At 41.9% G+C, this 24,272-nt stretch overlaps 1 long non-coding RNA gene across 1 annotated transcript in view; it reads right to left on the bottom strand.

Moving 5' to 3' along the window:
- Nucleotides 1–11,121, bottom strand: part of LOC116865625 — a 160,351-nt gene extending 149,230 nt beyond the window's left edge. Inside the window, exon 1 of the long non-coding RNA XR_004382247.1 lies at nucleotides 11,043–11,121. This is a non-coding gene — a long non-coding RNA (uncharacterized LOC116865625). The remainder of the gene's footprint in view (nucleotides 1–11,042) is intronic.
- Between the last annotated feature and the right edge of the window lie 13,151 nt (nucleotides 11,122–24,272).

The following is a 24,272-nucleotide window of genomic DNA, read 5'->3' as shown; positions in this document are numbered from 1 at the left end:
TTCAGAAGGAGCAAAAGGGAAAATACGGGTAATACAGAAATCATCAGGTCCCAACAATATAGGAGATAATCTGCTGTGGCCAAGAGATGGTCCAACTGTAAGTGGGGCATATTTCAGTCAGCCCTAAATATATATCTATTCCCTAAAACTTTCCATTGTCATATCTTTGGAACAGTTCCACGTGTGGCTATTTTGAGTTACATCACCATAGTAAAGACCAGTCAGCTGAGGTATTAAATACTGAGTCATGCCGATGTCTACTTAATATGAAAGAACACATTCTTAAAATATGGCAAGAATAGAACGTATAGTATATACCTCAATGGTGCTGAACAGAGGGGGTAATTCCCAGAGGTGCTTGAGTTCCAAATCAGATCACCTTCCAGAAGCCAGCAAGAAACATTTATTCAATATCAGATTTTCTGTGCTCAGATCATCTTTCTTCGAGTCCTTACTCAAGAGGAAACATGAAGTTTGTTTTTTTTTTTTTAGCATGAACAGTGCATCAATAGTGTTTCATGAGATAACATAAAAGAATAAAGCAATTTTTTTCTACAGTTCAAAGTGGTCTTACAGGAAATTTGCTGTCAGTAGCATCCTCTGAGACCAAGTGCTCACCAGAGAAGTCAAGTAAAGCCAGTGACAGCAGCAAATAAACATTCTTCTCACTACCTGGCTTCTGGGATCAGAGTGATTTTAGTGAGGCCAGGGTAGTCATGAGGGTGTCTTCTCTCAGAAATCTTTTATCCCTTGTCCTTCGACCGTGTAAGATACCAAACCAGATTTTTCTATATTTAGCACACCATGCCATTGGTCAGTATAAGCCTCAAAACGGGCAGGTGTCGTGGAACTATAAATCATTTAAGGTGGAAAGAAATCCAAAGCATCCAGCCCAACCTTCTCATTTTACAGATGAGGAGACCATAGCCCATGAAGTCAGGGTTTTCTTCAGTGTCATTTTTCCATTCATTCAATGAATATCTGCATATGCTATGCATATGTCATTAAAGCCCCACACATCTTAAGTTGCAGAAGCTACGCTAACCTTTTAGATGAAAAAGAAAAATGGAACTACAACGTCCCGTAAATTGTCTAAGTTTTAAGTGACATAACTGGACCTCAAATCTGGATCTGAGAACTCCAAATCCAGTGTGTCTTCAAAATAATGCTGGGGTTATCAGGAATGCTACAACTCATAACGCAGGTTCTTAAATTTCTTCTATCAATAAAGCAGAAGGACCTGACAATACAGCCACTTAAATCACTTTGCCAAGGCAAATCCAAAGTCATCCCCTGCCTATGAGTGGCCTCTGGTGAGGGTCTTGGGCCATAAGTGTTAATGCTCTTGTCATGCCTTCAACTCTTTCTGTGAACCTCATTAAATAGGTTCTTTCTGCAACTCTATTCCGTTACATGCAGAAGTAGAATAAATGGAGTACAGAGGGTGTCCCTGGGTGGGGAGGGGTGATCAAAATCAAAGGGGGTGGCTGGTTAGAGGTTACTGCTGGGGAGAGGGATGATACATATGAGATCTTATCAGGCTTAAGAATGCATCAGACTGGGGTGCCTGGGTGGCTCAGTGGGTTAAAGCCTCTGCCTTTGGCTCAGGTCATGATCCCAGGGTCCTGGGATGGAGCCCCACATCGGGATCTCTGCTTGGCAAGGAGCCTGCTTCCCTCCTCTCTCTCTCTCTCTGCCTGCCTCTCTGTCTACCTGTGATCTCTGTCTGTTAAATAAATAAATAAAATCTTTAAAAAAAAAAAAAAAGATTGCATCAGACCCCCCCGAGATCCAGTCATCTACTGTGGGTAAATGTTTCCCAGTGGCACATCTGCTCACACTTCTCCTCTCTACTCCTTTGCCCTCACGATAAAGTACATGCTCATTAGTAGGCTGACAAAGTTCCCTGTGATACGATCTCCGTCTTCTTCCTCCCGCATCTCTTCTTGACCACCTGACCCACTGCTCTGCTTTCTTCATACATGCATACCTACTTTCCATCCTCACCATCCCTGAACTTCCCTCTCACCGCTGGACCCTTGTACAAACTGTTCTTTCAGCCAGTGACACTCTTCTCAACCTTTAGGATCAGCTCTGATGTAATTCTTTATGAGGAGCCTTGCCTGTGCCCTCGACCCTGTAATAAATGTACCCAGGTTGGGCCTCCTATTCTCTCCATTTTATGACTGTTACTGCATTGCAGTGAAATAGTCTGTTTAATTTTTGTCCATCTACCACTATACTGTAAGCTTCCAACTCACTATTTTATCTATACCAGGCTCAATGTCTTACACATAGTTGATACACAATAGTTATATCAAATGAATGTATGAACAAACGAATGAATGAATGAGGGTATGAATGACTTAATAATGCTATGACTTGTTCTATAAGGAGTTATACTAGGTTGCTTTGCATTGAAGGCAACGCAGAGCGACTAGCAGTTTAGACCTGTCTTTCCAAGTGATTTTTTTTTTTTTTTTGGAGAGTTCATGGGGTCAGCCTAGTACAGTGATCTGTGTTGAAAAGACTGCCCAGGGGGCATACAGAATGCATATTTGCTACATACATCTGAGAGGATCCAGGAGAATACAGCCTGCTCCAAAAAATCATCAGCCAACAAAGGAGGTGACTCTAAAGCAAACACGTGATGTCTTTAGTGCTACGGAATTTATTCCTCATTGATACTTAAATGGAACCTGAGACAGAAGCTTAATGAACAAAGACTCTAGAAGAGGCAACCTGTCTATGGGCAAAATGAAATCACTCCCGATTACCTCCAATGGACAGCAGTTATGAGCTCCTGTACACAATTTAAAGGTAATCTTGTAATTTAAAAAGGGAAAAACAAATGCCAATTGAACCTAATGGTAAGTGACATTCTGGCTCAGCTGTTATTAGAATCAAGCAACTTTCTTCTGATGCTTCAGTGGCAGTGGCTTCCCTGGGTTCAGAGAGGGTTAATTCTATGATCCTTGGGGATGCCTTAATGGCCCTGGTTATCCAAACCTTGATTCAGAGCAGAGCCTGCAGATTATGTTTTCTCTGCACATCCACAGACATATTAGGACATGAAGTGAAGATGACAGGAGGAGAATATCTCCTTTCTCTTCGGAAATGCCCCAGGAGAGTTTCCCACTGCGACCTCCTCAGACCCTGGCTTTGCATTAGAGTTATTGTCCTGAGAGCAGATTCAGTTAGAGCCTCTGATTCATTTCTTATAGTGCTCTCTTGTTTATTCTTGGTGGCAGCTAACTTGTAAAATTTTATTATGATTTTTTTCTTGGTTTGTGTCATGGAAGGGATAAAATACACACACACACACACACACACACACACACACACACACACACACACAATGATTCTATCATCAGTCCTAAATGTAGTTGTATAAATCCACACCAAGGCCATGTGTCTACAGGGGAAATGCAGGATAACAGGTTGTTCTATTCCTAGTGGCCGTTCTCTGGGCTTAGATTTCATGTTTCTAATCGCACAGAAGACTGAGGGAGGAAAGCATAAGGCTTGCGGGTAACATTGGTATAGTGGTCACGCTAAGTTGGATTTCACATTTCATCCTCTCACCATACTGGTATTGGGGTGATCCTTATTGAAGACCCTATGATCAAATCACCACCAGTAGCAATTGGTGATTCACCAAGATTATCACATCTCTCTGTAATTGCGAGACTGAGCACTTCCCAGATTCCAAAGCCCCCAGTTTCAAGAGGTCTACTCCAATTACACTAAAACAAAGTATCCATTGTAGGGCTACTGTTTCATGACTCTGTGCCCACTTATGCTATCCCCTCTCTTAAAACATCTTCTACTTTCTACCTCCCTGCTTTTCCTCTGCTACTCATTTGCCCAGAATTAACTCCCAGGCATCATCTCCATCAAGCTGGGCCTCAAACACCATGTTCAACTTCATTAATCTATCGAAAGAGTCCATTTGATTATCTTTATCCTTTGTCACCTACCACTCTACCTCCTTATTCAAGCCAGGCTCTAACCATCCTCAGATTTTCAAAGTCTAGCAGAGTGATTGGTATTGGGGGGGGGGGGGAATCTAATATAGTTTCACTGCACTCATCATGTTTCAGCCATGTCATGACCTCCAAGAAGTGATCTTATTCCTCAAGGATTGGTGGCCATGTCTCCTATTTGCTCTTATGGTACGCTATTTAATCCCATTGGTACTTCTTAAAATTTCCCCACTTGTCTATTTTCCCTCTGATTAGGAGCTTCTCAAGGGCAGGAAGCACATCTTCTCTGTCCATTAGTTCATGCCCAGAGCCATTCATAGCACCGAAAACAAAACAGGAGCTTAGTAAAAACGTGCCAAATAAATGAATAAGCAAAACATGCAGATAAAGAGTTCCATTGACTAAGAATCTAACAGGTCTTTAGAGGGAGCTCTGGTGACTCCCACTAGATCTTTGAAAACCATGATCCCACAAGCACCACTTCTAAGATAGGAACAGATGGGAGAGAAGTCCTTCCCAGTAGGAGTATCATACTTATGCCCTGAACCTTCTGAAAAGCCTAGAACACCACGCTGTCATAACATGATGACAGATGAAAACTGCAAAATTAAATTCAAGCTCATCTTGCAAGTTTGTGTTTCGCCTTCTGTTGCCAACCTAGGAGGTGCTTATAAAAGAGCTTGAGGATTTACCGCTAATGCCTTTCCTAAGACAACATTGTCTTTTGGCGGTCAGGGCTCCACCAAATTGCTGTTTTGGTGTTGGGTGTGAGAGGGGGGGTTGGGAAGGGGCAGAGAACAGCAATGGGATTAATCTTTCAGCTGTCAGTTCATGTCAGTTAGGGTGGAACAATGGTTTTTGAGTTTTGTGAGTTTCATTTTCCAAATGAAATGGACGGAAACATCTCTAGCCCCAATCTATATTACTGTATTTTCTTGCTTTGGGGTTCATTTTAATATAGGCTTCATTCTCTCCTCTATACTTGACTATATTCTTTCCGCTAGCATAAGAAGAAAGCAGATTCCATTGTCTTTCCCTTCATCCTCTGGAAACCCCAGGTTTACATTTGATTTCAGGGAAGAAAACTATCTTACTGAAGTCAATGTTGGAGTGAATTGTAGTTGACTTTGACAATTCTCTCAAATTTGCCGCAGGTTTCTATCTAAAACACTATCCTAAGGAACTGTTTAATGGAGGGGCTGTCTGTGTCAATGGAGTAGAAATAAAGCTGAACTGTTTAAGGGTAGAAGTGAACTTTGTTTTAATGCGGTTGGAGAAGAAATGAATGCTACATGATAACAGACAGGGCTCTAAACTCAGTTTGATCTGAATCTATGATTTATACCTTTGCAAGTTATCTTTTTCCAAGCAGACTTAGATTAAAGCATAACACATGCAGAGCAATATGCAAAGGTATAATTGTGTAGATATATGAATTTCCAAACTAAACAGACCCATGTCACTAGCATCCAGATAAATGAACATTACAAGAAAAACAGAAGCTCTATGCATGTACCCTCTTCATGACTACCAAATTCCAAGGTCATCATTATCCTGACTTCTATCACCATAGATTAATTTCATTTGCATGGAATCATACAGTAAGAATTCTTTTTTATCGGACTTCTTTCATTCAATGAGATATTTGTGAGATTTATCCATGTTTGCATGAAATTACCATTTATTGGTTCTCAGTACTGGATAATATTCCATTGCGTTTATATACCACAATGTATCCTACTGTTGGTGAATGGTGATTTGTTTCCAGTTTGGGGCTATTAGGAAGAGCGCTCATGCAAACATTCTACAAACATGTCTTTTGGTGAAAATACATGTATATTTCTGGAAAACTACTTAAAAGTAGAACTGCTGGGCCACAGAGTATTTTATGTTCAGCCTTAGCTTGACCTAAATTTAAATTCACTCTTCCAATTTGTGGTTGAGTTACTGTAAGTAAGTCACTTAAGACTTCTGAGTCTGTTTCTCCATCAGCAAATGGGGAAAATTTACATTGTTAAGTTGTTTTAAAGATAAAATCAGGCAGTGTAAAGTATCTGGCATAGTTCTGACATTCAAGTGATAATTTCCTCAAAACTGTTTAGCGCTCCGTATATATTCCATGTGCTCCCCCATCTTTCCAACTTTGTTGTGGGTTGGTTGGAACTACTCGATTTAAGTTCTGTCCAATAGGGTGTGAGTGGAAATGAGATGTGCTGCTTCTGGGCCCCAGGGCCACCTGCCGGCACTCTCTCCCCTAGCTGGAAAACCCTGGAAAGAATGAGTGGTGGGATCACAAGAGGATAGAGTTCCCTAGGGTCTCTGAGAGAGAGCATGGTGTATAAACTCCACTGACTGACACCAGACACTTAGAATGAGCAAGAAAGAAAATTCTGCAGTGTTAAGTCACTGGTGTTTCTAGGGTATGTTGTCACTGCAGCCTGCCGTTAAGTAATCGGATAAGTACAGAACTCAAATGATGGAATATAGCTCCACCCCAATGAAACCATCAGAATTACCCTTGGTAGAGTCATATGACTCAAGCTCAACAGAGATATTACATATTTCTTCACTTTTCAATGGCAAGGAAATCTTTTCTTGCTGTGACTAAAGAGAGAAAATTGAAAGTGATCTTTTGCTGGAATATGTTAATTGAAGAATCTCTCTTCTCAGCTGAAAACCAGATTGTAATTCCAAAATTGTGTCTGATGTACCCCAAACACAGCATTGCCTTCACAAAGAGAAGGCCCTTGGTGATTATTAGTTTAAAAACATAAAATCCTCTCCCACCAGGTTCAAAGCCAACCTCATTCTTTTGTTCCTATAAAGACTTTCTTTCTTTGTGTTCCCTGGTGTCTACATGGCCTATGAGCTTTCTCCTAATGATTAAACTCCTAAAAATACTACAAAGAATGCTTAATAAGGCTTTTGTGTTTTACTGGTTGCTATAGAGACTGTTTAGTGTAGGATTTTAAGTACGTGTAAATATGTATTTTGGACAGTGTTTAAAAACACATATAATTTACCCAGCCATAACAGCTACTTCAGAGCACTAGCAGTTCAGTGCGATAAGGCATATGTAAAGCATTTTATAGTGTGTTATTTATAGTTATTTACTTAATAGCCTATAACCGTTCCTTCTATTGTGTAAAGGAAATAGGCATTTACCCTGTTTTAACAATGAATATCATTTACTCTATTGTAGCAATTGATAGTCTTGAGGCCCATGCAGGCTAGTGAATATGCAATTGGTATAATGTTGATGCCAGAGCGGAAACCATGTTGACAGAGAGTTAGTGGGAAAACAAAAGGTCCCGCTGATGGAGTCTTGAGCTCATTAGGGAAGTTGTTGACTGAGCTACTCTGGCACGATAGGAAACCCCTGGAAAGAGGCCACTATCTGCTTTGAAGTCACCCCCAGGGATGTACCCAAGGGTGAAATAAGACAGATAATAATAGCAACAACAACTAATAGTTATTGAGCAAATGCGACATGGCCACAGGCGTGGTATAAGTGCTGTACATTCGTGATCTAATTTCATCTTCACAACACAATGACCCTATGAGACGGGTATGGTTGGTTATTTGTTTCTCAGACAAGGAAACTGAGGTAGAGAGGTTTATACAACTTGACCAAAATTATCACACAGCCAGTAGATGGTGGATCCAGGAGTCAAATCTAGGTCAGTCTCACTCCAAAGCTTGTCCTCTATTGTTGTTGTTGATCTATATTACTCTGTTGTTGTATATTACTCGGGGTCTGCCAGGGAGTTCTAGAGCCACAAAGAGGTTAGTTCTTTCTCAGCAATATATCCCTGTCCTATAGCACATGGATGTACACGTGCACACACGCACAAACACACACACACGAAGTTCTCGGCAAGGAGCCATTCCATTATCCAAGGAAAAAGGTATGATCATAGTCACTGAGCTTCTCCACTTGTAGGTCCTTTATCCACGTCCTCTTTTAAGCCTCACCTCAATGCCAGGTTCTACATTTCATTACCCACTTTGTGTAGATGAGGAAGCTGCCTCGCAGGCCAGGCCTGTCCGATGGCACATAGAGTGTATGCAGCAGAACCAATACTTAATACCAGATTAGGTATAACTCAAAAAACCCTGTCATCATAGAAAAGCACAAATACATGTATACAGTGTTTCTCAACTGTGGGACAGTCTTTCTCCTAAGGGACACTTGGTAATTGCTTTGAGACACTGGGATGATTGCTACTGGCATCTAGCAGGTAGAAGTCACAAACGCTACTAAATATCCTATAGGATGTACAGAACAGCCACTCCCAGCAAAGGATCAGCTGGACCCCAATGTCAATAGTGCCAAGGTTGAGAAAACCTGACTTAATGTAACTAAAGACAGTCCAAGATGGACTGGGAAACACTATGTCAGTTGAATTTAAACTCAAATAATGATGGTTGCTCATCTATCAGCTTAGTTTAAAAAATGGATTTCAAGATTTATGAATTAATCTGCCTAGTTGTTTTAGAAAGGCACCTTAAAAGTTTTCACACTCCAAAATATGTTCAATAAAGCCTGTGATCAGGATGGGCCTTCCAGCATCTGAGATAATATAGTAAGAGGCTCTGAGTTCATTCAGACATAGGGATAATCAGGAAAGAATGTTTAGTGGAATAGTGAGTTTGATGAAGGCAGGAATTAATCTGTCTTGTTTACTGTAATATTTGACTTTCCAATTTTAACAGCTAGCACATGGTCAAAGTTCAAACCACTCTCATTCTTTAGTTGACTGTGAAATGCATGTTCTTGGCCATCCCATAATTGAGTGAGTGGCTCCCGGGAAAAACTGGAATGGGTCCTGGTGAATCCACCAGAATTCATCTCTTCTCTCCCATCTTCTTTTTTTTTAAACCTCACAAGTATATATTCATTGATTCAGTTAGGAGACAAGTGTCTGCTATGCATACATTCCTTCTGGGACCTCTTTGCTAGAGTCTTTGCTAGGTTGGGACTCTTCCTAGTCACCATCTTGCTTCCTGACTAAGTGAAAAATCTATACCACTTTTGCAAAATACATTTAACCTCTGTAAGGACAGGACATTGCTCTGGCTTGTTTAGCACTGCATCCCTGGATATGCCCTATCCTAGGATAGTGCTAAGTATCTGTTGATTAACTAAATTACCATGTTCTATGATGTTGAAAAATCTTAGAAGACAAATAAAACTCAAGGTAATCCAGCCTGCTTAGAAAATACAAACATCAGAAAGAAGGCAATTCTGGGTAAGTGTTGGGTAGCATACATAGGTATAAGCTATACTCACAGCAAGGAGACTGGAAAGGCAGTAGAGAAGAGGAAAGAGTGTAGGGGAGCCCTAGGAGTTGAGGCACCTGAAAGCTACTCTGCTGGCTAGATGCATGCCCCACTTACTCTCACCACAGGGGCTCTGCATGGCATGCCAGTCTTGTGTTGTCACTAATTTAGCTATTTATACCTTGTCCCTGACTGGATCCAAACTTCTCTCTTCCATGATGAGCTGTTAAAGAAATGAGCCAAGATTCACTGGAACCTTCCTCTTAGGGAAGGTTCCTAGACTTTACGATTCACTGTTTAGGAGTAAAAATGAAAAGAACTATCCTTTATGGAGCACTTGCCACGTGTCAGATCTTGAGCTAAGCAATTTATGATATCACAACTTAATCTTAATTAAAACTCCACAGGAGGGTGCAGCTACTCCCATTTTGCAGTTGAGGAAGCTGAGGATTAGGTAGTTTGCATAATGGTTAATTGCTTTTGGCTTTTTTATAAATGGATCCTGAGGAGAGAGTGCCAAGTTTCTGGGTGGGAACTCAAGCTAAGAGCCTGGTGATCATCTTTTGTTTCAAAGTTAGTCCTTCATGTCATCACTGGCTTAGCTCCAGCTCCAACCATGCAGCTTTGCTGGGATTTCCAAGTAAGGAAGCAGGAAGGTGCTAAAAGATCTGGGGAAAATTAACCAAGCCAGAAGAGCTGTAATAGGAAGAAGTCAACAGTGTCAATCGGCGAGTCTAAGACGATGTAAGGAGCTCCAGTGAAGTATCTTGCTAGAATCAATATCTAACTGGTCTGTGGACATAGGAGCAGTAAGACAGTCAGTGGAAGGACTGCCTGAGATCAGACATGTGCTCTAGCAATAGAATGAGCTTTCTCCAAATCTAGGAGAGAGAAGAAGGTCACATGGCCCAGCCATGAGCCACCAGGCTGTCTTGAACTAAGTGATGGGTCAAGACAGTGGCCTAAGATAGATGCAGATCCAGGCTGCATTCAGAAGATCAAATGAAAGCATCAGGTAAACCTCCACGCATACCTACCCATGGGAAAAGAGGGGGATCAGGAGGCATTTATTTGACAAACACTTAATGAGATTTTTCTATGTGCCTGGCACTGGATATAGAGTTGCAGGCAAGAAAAAGGTGATATCTCCACTGAGTTTATAGTCTAGAAAGATAGACCAATGAGACACAGCTAAGCCTCTGTTTAGCCCTGCTATAATATTCACCGGTGCAGAAAGTACTGCTGATCTTTTTACAGTCTTCCTACTGAAAATGTGGTCCACAGACCAGTAGCAGTAGCAGCAGCAGCAGCTGGGAACTTGTTAGAAAAACAGAATCTCCAACCTCAACCCAGAACTCGTGGATCAGAATCTGCACTTTGACAAGATTCCCAGGGGATGCAATGCTCATTAAAGTTTGAGAAGCCGTGGTCTGCAAACCTTCCTTGCAGACCAGGGTCTTTGGTGTATCCCACCAGGCACACAGGGGCTATCACTTCCTGCCACAGACATCCTCACAGATATGAAGGTTATACCAGAATCAGCAGAGATCAAGCAAAGTGTATTCTCAGGAGCTCCTGGAAATAATTACCGTTCTCTTAATAATAAATGAATAGGCTGCAGTCCCAGAACACATTGAGAACAAAGCAAAACATGTCAATATAAAATCCAGCAAATAAAACAATCAATTTAAAATAGATTTCTCTAAATGGTTTGCCTGCTTGGGCTAAGTGCCCTGCCTCTGGACTCCCATAGTATGCTGTGCTTATTCCTACCTCAGTCCTTATTCTTTGATCTTGAAATTTTCTATTTCTGTGTCTGCCTCTCATTCTAGACTGTAAGTTCTTTGAGGATTCTCTTTCCTGAAAAGACAAAAGGGGCATGAACAGAAGGATTGGAGGCAGTTGTGAAACACTGGGGAAAAACAAACAAACAAACAAACAAACAAAAAACAGTTCTCTGTGTGAAATACTTTTAACAGAAGAATAACAATACATACAATTCTAAATTCTTCCCTGAGGATGCACTGATAAGTCTCTTCCCCCTTCCACCTGTAAAGTTCTCCATTTTTGGGGTCTCACATAAGCAATTATCATTTGCTAGCCTAGTGAGGAGAGGATTCTCTTCTAAGACTTGCCAGATATTCACTAAAGACAACAGAAGACACTCAGGTGTCTACACTCTTCAGTGACATGTACCCACACTGACTCTAGGCTTGGCCACCTAACTTACTTCAGCGGATGGGACAGAAGAAAACTTAATACAAGCAGAAGCTTAAAGAGTTCTTTCCATTTACTCTCTCTCATTTCTGTTGTCTTCAGCATGGAACAAGTCTGAACTTACCCACTGGGAGATAAGAAGACACATGGAAGCAGAGTCCAGAACATGTAGGAAAAGTACATCAAGTTCAGCAAAGCTGCCTAACCAGCTCACACCTGACCTTGCAGAAATCAGTGAGCTCTATCAAGGCCAGCTCAAGCCAGTCGAATCACATAACCAAATGCAAAGTCAGAGCTAAATAAATGCTCCTCACATTGAATTAGTTGGCTTGGGGTTGTTGGTTACACAGCAATAGCTAACTGCTACAAATCACCAAGTAGAAGAACTTCCATTCAGAGAGCATCTAATTCCTTTCATACGGGAACCCTCTTTGTATTTGAATTCCTTGCTCATGCTGAGTGTGCTTTAGGTTTGGTTTAAGCAAAAAAAAAAAAAAAAAAAAAAAAAAAAAAAAAAAAAAAAAAAAAAAAGATCTATACAAACACACCCTACCTTTAAGCATGCTCACATTTTGGTGATACCTGGATAGTTACTTAGAAGTTGCTTTGAGTCAAGAAATGATTCCCAGAGGCTACTAACAGCAGGAACATTTTTAGGAGCAGTCTTGTTTATCATTGTCAATAGAGAATAACTGTGTAAATTATAGCCTGTGTGGGTAGGAGTAGAAAACAAAGGCACCTACAATTAAAAGGGAGAATTTCTTAAAGACGCATTTATCAGAACCCTCTAGTTGTCAAGGGCAGAAACCAAATTCAGACCAATGTAAGCCAAACATTAAGCTTGTGTTGGCTCCCTTGACAGAGACGGCATCTGTGGATGCTGAGACACAGTGATGTTGGGGTTTTAATGTTGTCTGTTGTTTGTAGTTTTGCCATCAGAATACATCCCCTTCAAGCATCTGGGGAAGAGGTCCACAAGCAGCAATGCATCTCATCCCCGTGTAACCTGGAGGCCCTGAGAAAGAACAGTTTTCCCAGCAAGGCCCAGGGAGGTCTCTGATCTGCTGGATTTGGCCCTGCTGAACCACAATTCAAGCACAGTTGAACCAATCATGCTGGATGGAAAGGTGCTGCAGTCTGATTGGCCAGACCTGGTCATGAGGTCAAGTGAAAAGGTCAGTCCTTCCTGAATGACATGGAGTGGGAGAGGATTGGTTTTCCAAGTAGGGGTTCTGGGTGAACTAAACAGCCTGATAACTGACGCAAGTGGGGGAGTATCAGAGGATTCAAGGAATAGGTGGATAGGCAGGCTCATGTTTGCAGTGGATACCACAGCAGACCTGAGGCCAGCAGCCCCAGAAGGATGCCGTGGGCATACCATGGCTCCCAGAGCCCAGGCTGTGAGTCTCTGGTTTCAAATTTTTAAATATTCCTTGAGAGGAAACCTGGTGATCTACTCCAGGTCAGATAATGCACTCCCGATTCCACCTTTCGTCATATGGTGGGGATTGGGAACATTGTGCAGACACCCAAAAAGCTACTGTCAAAGGTCTCTGCCTTCTTTTTTCTCTTCCTTCCTGTCACTTCTTTCTTCTTCCCCACTGTTCCCAAGGATCCATTCCCTATACCCAGGAATAGGTGAAAATATTTGCAAACTGAAGATTTGTTTAAAAAAAAAAATCATGGTACCCCTGAAATTTTGTTTTCCTCTTATATCTGTTTTGCTTTCAAATAAATACACTTATCTTATGGAACAAGTGGGAAGGAAAGACAGGTGTAATGGAAATACCCACAGACAGATAGCAAATAAACCAGGACTTCTGTTCCTGACCAGCCAGGTGAGTTTCTCAAAGTGATCTGACTTCTCAGAGCATTGTTTTTTCTCAGCTCTTGAACCATCAGCAGAGATTATAAAGTCTACCTCAGATAGTTGTGCAGGAATCTGCACAGCTTTCTATAGAAGCATGTTCTAGTTCCATCACAACAATGATTACTACCTCTATTGTTACTACCCAAAAACCCCAGCAACAATAGATGAGGGGGGCTCGGCTTTCAAGGCTCACTGTGGTGGGCAATTGAACATATTGTGAAAGCCAAGTGTCTTTCAGTGAATCTGAACCCAGGTCAGTGGTCTGAAGTCTGAGAAGCTGGCTATGCCCTCCCACTTTTGTCTTAGTGCTTCTTTGGGTGCATGTGCACAGCTCTAATTTCTGACTTTCTCTCTGCCTCTCTCTGTATCTCTTCGTTGTGTTGTCTGTGTTTTATTGTCTCTTGATTTCCTCTTCTAGACCATTTCCCTGGGTCCCCTACCCTACTCCCTTTCCCTAGTGGCCTTGGCATTCCCCAATTAGCACCCCTCCCCTCTTGCTTCTTCCACACAAGCTGGCCTGTCCTATGCTTCCTTTCCCTGTCACAAACAGCTGTTTCCTGTCTTGACAGCTTAAACAAACACATGTTAAAAGGTGGCTTGTGCCAACCTCTGGATACTCAAGCCAATGTAGCTGGCTGATACCCTGCAAGAGTGAGGGGTCACCCAGCTTGCTAAACCTGAGGCCCCTATGTGGGCACAAAGGCCCCAAAGGGGCCACCTGACTGCTGTCATGCAGCCAGAGGTCTCGTCCACACCCGCCCTGGGAAACATGGGGAGCAGCTGGGCCAAAGTAGGCACCCTGCTAGTTGTTCTCAGTGGGCCTTCAGGGAGTTTCCAAGATTGGCTTTGATGAAACTAAAAAGGTTGAATCATTAAATGTTTGGAGAATGTGAAGCTGGCACCCAGCCCTGTGTTTTCTGTAATATCAATTATTCCCGGAGACCGCTGCTGCTCACTGCGCTGGGAGGTGCTCGGAAGGAGGGCATTATCACCAGCTCACCTTTAAGCTGCAGGAGTAACACCCCAGGGGGGGGGTACTGTGTGGGTGGTCTGAAGACAGACTCAAGGGGCACAGGAGGGGCCGAAGTGGGAAGAAGAGAGATGGAGAGTGAGCAGGTAACCCTCATCATTGCCGCTAGCTGTTCCTCTGCAACTGGTTACACAGACATCCAACAGGTACCCATTATGTGGATGGTGCTTGCAAATAAATGATGGGCCTCTGTTCACATGTCTGGGGGGAGGGCATAATTACTACTTCTGTCCCAGGAAATTTCGTCCCTGGGTACACTCTCAATTTCTATCTGCATATACAGCTCCCAGCCGTGGTCAGACTTCTCCGAATTCCAGAATTCTACCTCTGACTGTGTTCTTGTTATCTCCTCTGGGATGTATTAAATGGACCCGGACTCAGCGTATGTGAGGTTACACCCAAGTTCTCCCTGCCACACACCTGTCCCTGGTCTTTCTCAGGAACTGATTCCACCCGCCTGTTGCACAAACCAGTTCCTGGACAGAATCCTCACCCCCTCTCTTTTGCTCACCACCATACTCATTCCCTCCTAGGACAGTTCAGTTCACCTCTTAACAATGTTACCAATACATCCTATGACTTCTTTGTCTCAGCCACCCCCAATTCTGATGCAACTCGCTGGGCTCTCATCTGGCCAAAGGCAGACTCTCCTCCTGGATCTCTCTCCAACCAGCCTGCCATGTGCCCAGAGTAATCCTTCTGGATGCAGGTGTGATTGAAACACCCCCCAGCCTACTCAGAACCCTTCCGAGGATAATGAGCCAGAAATCTTCAGAAAGTCCCAGAATCTATGCTCTAGCCCCTCTGTCCTCTCTGTTCTGACCTTTCTCCTTCTCTCAGTTCCCTGAAAGTACCAGGCTCCTGTTTGTCTGTGTCACCCCTTCCATCTGGAATACCTTTCTCCACACTTCTGCCACAATTTTTGCATAGGTAATACCATTGATCTGTAAAGCAAAAGACTAAAAGTTTATACAGAATTCTCCAACCCACTCTGTCCCTGTCCACCCAGTTCCTCCCCATACTCAATCCCCACCTCCAAATGCTTTAAGAGATTTTTAAAGCATAGCCAAGCACATCCACATATGTATTATATTCTTTCCAGTTTTACACAAAGGGGAGCACAATTTATACGCAGATCTGTCTTGCTTCCTCTTTTCACTAAACAATTTACCTTAGAGATAATTCTATCTCAGTACACAAGCTGATGTCTCTTTTCATAGCTGCATAGTATTCTACTCTATGGCTGTTCCATAATTTATGTAAACCATGCCCCCATTCACAAAGCTATACGTCATCTCTTTTTTTTTTTCTACTTTAAAGAACACTGCAGCAAATAATAATGTGCATATAGCACTAGGAGGAAAGTTTAGCTAAAAATTAAAATCCTACAAGAGGAATAGTGGGTTCTAAAAGATCATGCACTCACAATTCAGATAAATGTAGCTAAATTGCCCTGCATGGGAGTTTTAAATGACATTCTCACTCATAAGAGCCTGTTTTCCACAACCTTGTTAGAAGTTTTTTTTTTTTTTTTTTGGTCATTCTGGTAGGCAAAAATAGATTCTCCAATTTTTTTTAAATGCCATAAAGACTGAACAATTAACCAGTGTGACCTTTGCACATATGGTATCTGAGCAGGATCCCAGAATATATAAATGAAGCTGCTCACAGTCTGAAGCAACTAGACTCAGGACACCTGGACCCAGGGACCCAGTAGCCTAGGGCATCAATTTCTCAGCAATCTATATGTAACACCAGTTGGAAACTATGATATTAAAAAAAAAAAAAAAAAGAATGTTATTGGATCAATGGTCTTGGCACAAATCCTACCTCCAGCACTGGTTGTGTTGCCTTTCCTTGGCCTCTCTCTGTGATTCAGTTGCTTCATTTGTCATGTAGGGATTAATAATTTCATAGGACCATTAGGATTAAATCAGACAAGCTATATAGAGAGCATAGCATTGTGCCTGGCACCCTAGATAAAGCATATCAATTCTTCCGTCATGACAATGATGGTAGTTCTTATTTGTGGCAGGAAAGTGTGACTACAGCTTGCCCATCAGTGTGACCTATGTAGGCCTGGGGTCAGATGGACCAGTGCTCTTCCCAGGATCTGGCTTCACTAGTTTCCTATCAGGGATAATTTCAACTGTCAGTTTCCTCCCCTTTCAAATGGGGGTGATAAGAGGAAACCCACAGGGCTTTTATCAGGATGGCAGGAGGGAATATAAATTGAGTGCTGAGCCCCTAAGAGACTGCTCGGGAGACAGGAGCACCATTCAAAACTTCAGCATCCAGTGGACAGCCAGGCACAAAGGAAGTGCTAGGAAATGTTTTTCGGGTTTTGTTTGCGCAAATGTTTCCTTGCTACGAGAATTTGATCTGCTTTTCTCTGCAGCTTGGACACAAGTGCACACCCCTCCCAAAAAATAAGAACTGCATCTTCGTCCTTTCCGGCAGGTCGATGCTCTGGGCCAGGTGGAGTACATGGCTGTGGGCGCCCAGCCCTTCCCATCCAGCTCCAGAAGTCAAGGCTCTAATTCACTCTGAAAGGGCTTCAGCACCACCCCTGTGAGGTCCTTAAATGTTTTATGAGCTCCCTGAAATGCTCAGATAATTAAAAACACTTTCTTAATTTAATAGCTTGGCTTAATGAAACCAGGACTTTATGTTTTATTTGGAAAGCGGTGAACATCCCAGTCACACTTATTAATATTTTTAAGAGTATGCCCAATTGTGTCCAGGGATTGAGGGAAATCATTGCTTCAAGGGGGAAAATGGGCTTTCCTGAGTCTGTGACAAGTCTTGGGCTTATTAGAGCTCATTACATCCAGGAAGCTTGAAAACCTAAATTAGCAATCATCACATATGACGTGGCAGGCTATTATTAAGGAAGCCACTTATTATAGAAACATGGAATTATCAATTAAAAAGTAGTCCACCCAGTCCCCAAAGGTCCAATAGGATTACCTGTGCCATCTAGGCAGTCATTGCAAAGGTTAACATGGAGAAAATAATCCTCTGAGAGCAAATATTCTGTCAAGCCAAATAAGCACGATCCTCATAGGAGGAAAATAAGATCATTCAAATAGGTCGACTATAAACCCAACTGGTTTGGGGAGACGGAGGTAACAGAAAGGGCCAGTGATCACAGAGTGTGGTCTGGGACAGTGGGGATTCTTCAGAGGGGTCTGCTTGCTTCTTCTCAGGAGTGGCCATGTGATACAATGGGCTGGGCTGGGACCTCAAGGTCAGATGCAGTGGTTCGCTGGAAATTGCACAACTTGGAGGAGGAAACTGTATGCATCTCTTTCCAACTCCAATGTCTATGACATCATGTTGGTCACTTGAAATCAGCCACAGTGGGAGTATTTACAGCACGGAAATAGGTGGACACTGTAAGGGAGCATTTTATCTTTTCTTCAGAAAGCCAATTGTTGGATACTAACAGCACCACGCTGGATATTGGTTCAAATCCTGGCTGGTTCATTGTGAATATGATCATGGGCAGTTTATTTAAATTCCTGAGCCTCTGTTTCCCTGACTATTAAAAATGGTGATCAAACACTTTCCATGTAATGTGGCTCCCATTTTTTTTTTTCCTCCATGGCAATATCACTACCTGACATCGCAAATCTGTATCTGTTTCCATTGTTGTTGTTGTGAGGTTGTTGTTATATCTTTCTTCATAAAGCTCCTCGCTTCAGCCAACAACATTTATCAAGCACCTGCTAGGTCCAAGCATTATCCCAGCCACTGGGATGCCACAGGGAACCAGAACAGACAAAAGCCTGTACCTTTGTGGAATATACAAACAAGAAACAAATGTGTAAAGGGTGTGTGCCTGCGATGGTGATAAACACTAAGGGGAAAATAAGGTGGCACGCAAGGCAAAGTGAGATTAGAGGTGGGCATTGCAATGTTAACCAAGGCAGCCACAAGGGCATCGCTGAGAAGGTAACATATGAGAAAAGAATTGCAAGAGGTAAGGGAATGATCCAGGCAGCCATGGCGGGGGAAGAGCATGCCAGACAGAGGAAAGAGCAGGAAGATAGGCAGGACTGGGTCTAGAGCATGGGAAAACAACATGGAGGGCACTGGGGATGGAACACAGGGACTGAAGGCAAGAGCAAGAGAAGAGAAGAGAAGAGAAGCAAAGACGCCAGATTCCACAGGGTATTACATGCCCAGTGGTACTTTCTGCGGGGATGGAAATGTTCTCCACCGGTGCAGGCCACTAGAGGAGCCCCTAGCCACATGTGCCTGTGGAGCACTGGAAATCTGGCTTGTTTCATGTGCAGTATAGATTTTTAATTTTATTTAATTTTAAATTATTTTAATTTAAAAAGCCACATGTGGCCAGTGACTGGATTCAGGACAGCTCAGTTACAGATCACTGTACATGATTTTGGCTATTTCTCTGCATGAGGTGAAAAACCATTGGGGAACCAAACGAAGCAGTGCTATGATCTGCCTGAGCTTGTAAAGGTTCACTCTGGTTTCTCTACAGAGAATAAATCGTAGGAAAGGCCAGGGAGGAAGCAGCTGCAGTCACCCAGCAAGACATGTGGATGGCTTCACAATGGAAGGAACTGTATTTTGCTCTCTCCTCTGCTCCCAGCACCAAGAATATTAACTAGACTCTAATAGGTGCTTAATGATTAGGGTGCTGGGAGGAGGTGAGATCAAATTGAATTAAGAAAATAAGCTCGGTATTGGCTCACTTAATGCCAAAATAGTTAAGAAAACTTAACTATTAAATCTGTTAATATTCAAGCATTAGTCTTCAAGTTGGTAATAGAGTAGGCTCTGGAAAATTCTAAGACACAGGATGTGAAAATGGAAACAGGATCTCTCAGATGTCAAAGTGGTATTGTGTTGGCCATGGAACTCTCTTGATTGTAGATGTGTGTGTCTGACTCTCCAAGATGGTGCAACTAACCTCCGAGTCTCCGTACAAATGTGAGTCATTTTAATGAAGGAAAACTTAAAGATACCCCCTGGCTTCATTTCAGTGATGCTCCAGTCCACACTACGAGAAGGTGTGTTTCCTCCAAGCTACTAATCATTTCTATGTTTTTTAATGCCCCCAAGAACCGGCCCATATTTAGAAAAAATAGTGTCTAGGATTTTATAACATACTACATGTAAAAGTTGCTCATATCATAAGTTTATCTTCTCTCGTGGCTTCACATGACTTCAAGAAGAATGCATGTTCCAAGAGAGAAGCCATCAAGCTCTTCTGTCGTTTGAGTGTTGCAGAAAGCAATGCTTAGCAAGAAACCACTCTGGGAAGATGAGATTGAAGAGACCAATTTGTATGGGACAATGGGGCATAGGCAGTAAAATAATCATTAAGTCACAATCAGTTTCTTTAGAGCAGCTGACAAGAAGCTGACAAGAAGCATCCCTGGTTGCTCTACCAGAGCTCTCAGCATAGACCCATATTGGTGAAATTCAAATCTTTTTCTTTTATTCTTGAGAGATTCCTTTAGCCAGATAGTACCCCATAACCTAGTCTTGTGCCTTGTCATTTGCAACCAAACAAAATATAGCCCAAACATAAATATTTGTTTTGTTGGGGCCAACTGGTGACCACATCAATGCTTATCGCCACTGCTTACTCACAACCCCCTTCCCCCCCCATCATTTCCTACAAATGTAATCAGTTCGGTTACATCACTGTCCTCTAGGGCTTGAGTATCAGTTCAAAAATTCTAATGCTCTTCCACTGTACCACATGTTCTGTACGTCCTTACGCCCAACCAAGAGTCAAAAAAAAAAAAAAATTATCGAGCAGACACTCTATGCAAGTCAATCCCTCAGAGACGCAAAGATACGAGGCAAGGTTCATGATTTCCAGAAGCTCAGTATGTTAAATTGCATATATCCTCCATTGACTCAACTGGAGAATAAATGTCTTATTAAATGATTTGAAAACAGAGTTGAATTCACTGAATACCCATGTCAACTGTGATGCCTCAGGATGATGAGTAGTTTCCACTTCTCCTTTCCCACTTGTCCAATTCCCCGTCACCTTTCAAGAAGGAGCTCACACGTCGGGGCGCCTGGGTGGCTTAGTGGATAAGTCTCGGCCCTCGCCTCAGGTCATGAAGTCAGGGTCCTGGGATCGAGCCCCGCATTGGGCTCCCTGCTCAGTGGGGAGTCTGCTTCCCCTCCCCCTCTGCCTGCCTCTCTGCCTACTTGTGAACTCTCTCTCTCTGTCTGTCAAATAAATAAAATCTATTTAAAAAAAAAAAAAAGAAGCTCACATGTTTTACTCAGCTTGGGTAAGTCAGGAAAGTCTTACTTAAATATTAACTCCCTCTTTTATATCACTGCCTTGCTAAGTATGTGTTTCTTTTATGGCCTTAATCACTCCATAGTAAATTGTATTATTGATGTTTCAGCCTTCTTCGGGAGACTCAGGCTCCACAAGTGATAGTCCTTGACTTTTTCATTTCTACACTTGGCATCTACTTCAGTTCCTGACCCAGCACATGCTTGCCACCTGAGTATGATGAGCATGTGAGATTGTTTTTATACTATGTTAATGCTCCTCTGCATGGAAACATATATTTAGTCTGTTTTCTGATTCAATTTCCACTCTTTATTCAAGTCCAGCTTAAAACACACTGTTTAGATGATACCTTGACCCAACTCACTCATTTTGGTATTTACCCAGAATTCCTGTGAGATACAAAGGAAGGCAGCACATAAGCCAAAGCATTCCATTTAGGTTTAAAGGTTTGCATGTGTCTGGAGTTTGCACATAGATCTGCCCTATCTCTACAAAACAGTATTCACCTCACTACATGACAAAATATTCCCATAGTTATTATCATCCTTCTGGCCAATCAACCCATATTTTAAACTTTCCTTTGTTTGTTTGGCTTGTTTGAATCTCAGACTGCATTGATAAGCCTTCCTTTACCTTGCTAGAATTCTAATCAGCATGGATAACCAGAATTGCTGTTCTTGGTTAATAAAATTCCAGCCCAAACAAAGAAAATTAAGATACCTTCTTAGACTCTGCCACCATTTCACTGGGAAATGCATGAATTATTTCTGTGTTTGAAATATTAAAACTGATTTTAAGAACCAGGAATACTTTCATGGGTTTCCAGAAGTATACAGACCATGGATACCCAAACACAGCATGGGACAAGATTAGTAATCATGAGTAACCTGATTGTAAACAACATGCCAGACACTCCTTGCTTCGGGTCTGCCACTTACTACAGAACCTTGGAAAAGTCATATGATCTCTCCAAGTCTCAGTTTCCTCTATATATAAAACAGGGACAGTCCACCCCCTTTCGGTGGGGGCGGATTATAGAGATCTGTAGGATTTAACAAGATAATGAACACACTTCTTACTAAAGTCTCCAGTGAAATTTTTTGGAACATGGTACTGCCCACTAGGTGGTAAGAAACTATTACTATTTTTCACACTTCCTTTACCCCATTCATTTTTCCAACTTTTTTGCACAAAACAACCCAGGCCATTTCAGAATAGGGAGCACTAGATTTTAAGGAAGAAATTTAATAGGACTGTGTGGGCAGGAGAAGGAAGAATTAAGGCAAGTGAGCTTGTGGGTTTCCATAAATCATGTAGAATTTAATTGGAAGTGGCGGTGTTTTCTATGGCTGGAAGACAAGAGAATGGAAGTCGTTCATTACATTGATATGTCAGTCCCGATCAGGAGAGATTGAGAACTGGAGAGAAGGCCAGTGGAGACTGATCATTCATTACTTCAACTTAAGCAAATCAATTAGTTGTTGATTAAGGCTCATGAGGAATCTACACTGTGCTATGTTCATAAGCAGGATTATTGGTTGAGGTAGAGCTACTAAAATGAGTTTGGAGTGATTTTCCCTGTGATATGTGATATTCCAACTCCCTCTTGGGCTCACACTGGGAGAGAAAAGAAGAAATTTAAAAAGCCAACAAATTAATACTCCACCAATCCAGGTTTATGGAAGCCTTTGGGAGAAGAAGTTGCTGTCTACTCGGTTGACTTATTCCAAGTCTCCCGGTTCCATCATAAACAGAGTTTATAGTTGGCTCTAAGAAGTGATGAAACCCCATCCCTTCTGATTTTCACCTTCACAATACTGTAGTAGCTTCTCATTAGCCTTCTCCAGCCTTCTGCCTTACTCCTTCTAGGAGATAGGGAGGTGCCGATCACTGTTTTAGCACTCTGTATTGGATCGTTTTCAATCATCTCATGGTCTGTGAATTGCCCAGGTGAAAAGCTGTAGGTTACACTGGTCAACAGCTTATGTAAGGAGCAAAGACTTGAGAAAAACGTTTCCTCATGCACTATTCGTTGGAACTTTAAACCATGATCTTTGCATGATTCTAAAATTAGAATGTGATATAATGACATGTCAATATGCACATATACTCATTACCGAGAACTATCGATCTCCTGGGGTGATCCATCCCATTGAGAATAAAGATTTCTGTCCCGAGCTTGCTTTGTCATTAGATTGCTAAGCTGTTTAACTTCAAAATTTTGAGTTGGCTTTAATTCCATTTTGTGAGAACACAGTCAGATCCTCTAGTATATTAAATATCTTATTAATTATTAACTTAATAAAATCCTTAGTAATGTTTTAACATGCAGCTAATTGCAGCCACATCTGAATCCTTAGGAGTCACTGCTTACAAGTTATCCCACAGGTCTGAGAAGCTTTTTTTTTTTTAAACCATACATCTTCAGGGCAGACATGTATTATACTCATATAATGAAGTGGTTGTCTGACTAGCTATGTAACAACTCAGGTGTTTTTAAATAAGTAGAAAAAATGTAGCATGGAAACTTAATTCTGCTCCTGGAACAGGTTGATAAATCTAGCCAAACATCTTTATTTTTTTAAAGTACATTAAGGGAACATTTTTGTTTAGTAGAGTCATACATCTTCACATTATTGGGAAGTGTGTTCTTATATTGTGTTTTTGTCTTCAGAATTGCCTTAGGAAGACATCCTTTCACTGGGAGTCCTATTGATGTTATTCTGGGGGAGGAAACTGCTCAAACTTGATTTGAATTAATTGGGCACTACAGAATGGTGTCTTTATGCCCCTCACCACCAAAGGCTTTGTCTGCAGAAGAGTTTTGCTTTTAAAAGGATGGACAAGATTTTTGAAACTGGATGATGAATACATAGTTTGCCAAACTATTCTCTCAACTTCTGTGTACTTTGAAAATTTCCATAATAAGTAGCTCTTTAAAAGGAACTGGCAATAAAAGGGGAAAAAGATATCTATGAGAAAACTATTAAAATTCACTTCCCATAGAGACATTAACACTCTGAGCTAGGGATAGTCCTAGCCTCTGAGCTAAGGGATAGTGTGGAAACAAGACAGTCCTCAAGGAACTCATTCCCCGGTTGAAGTGAGAGATATTTGCTATAGACTGAATGTGTCCCCCTCAAAATTCATATGTTGAAATCTAAATCCTAATGTGACCGTTTTGGAAGTGGCGCTTTTGGGAGATAATTAGGTCAGGAGGGTGGAGCCCTTATGAATTGGATTAGTGTCCTTATAAAAAAAGACATGAGAAAGATGATCTTTCTCTCTTTCTCTATATCAGATGAAGATGCAATGAAAAACTGGCCACCTGCAAACGAGGAAGAGAGCTCTCATGAGACACCAAATCTGCTGGCATCCTGACCTTGGACTTCCTAGGCTCCAGAACTGTGTGGAAGGAATATTTGTTGCTTAGGCTCCTCAGTCAATGGTATTGTGAAAGCAGCCTGACCTGACTGAGACACTATTCTAAGTATAGCTCTGGAAACCACACAAAAGCTATGATGGGCTGAACGTTGCCACAGTCAAACCGCCCTGGGAGCAAAGGTGAAGGGAAATTTATTTTAA

Source organism: Lontra canadensis, unplaced genomic scaffold (genome assembly GCF_010015895.1).
Source record: "Lontra canadensis isolate GAN:19392208 unplaced genomic scaffold, GSC_riverotter_1.0 scaffold8, whole genome shotgun sequence".
In the NCBI taxonomy this organism is placed as follows: Eukaryota; Metazoa; Chordata; class Mammalia; order Carnivora; family Mustelidae; genus Lontra; species Lontra canadensis.
The sequence above is the reverse complement of the archived record's forward strand: the minus strand, read 5'-3'. Positions and strand labels throughout refer to the sequence as shown.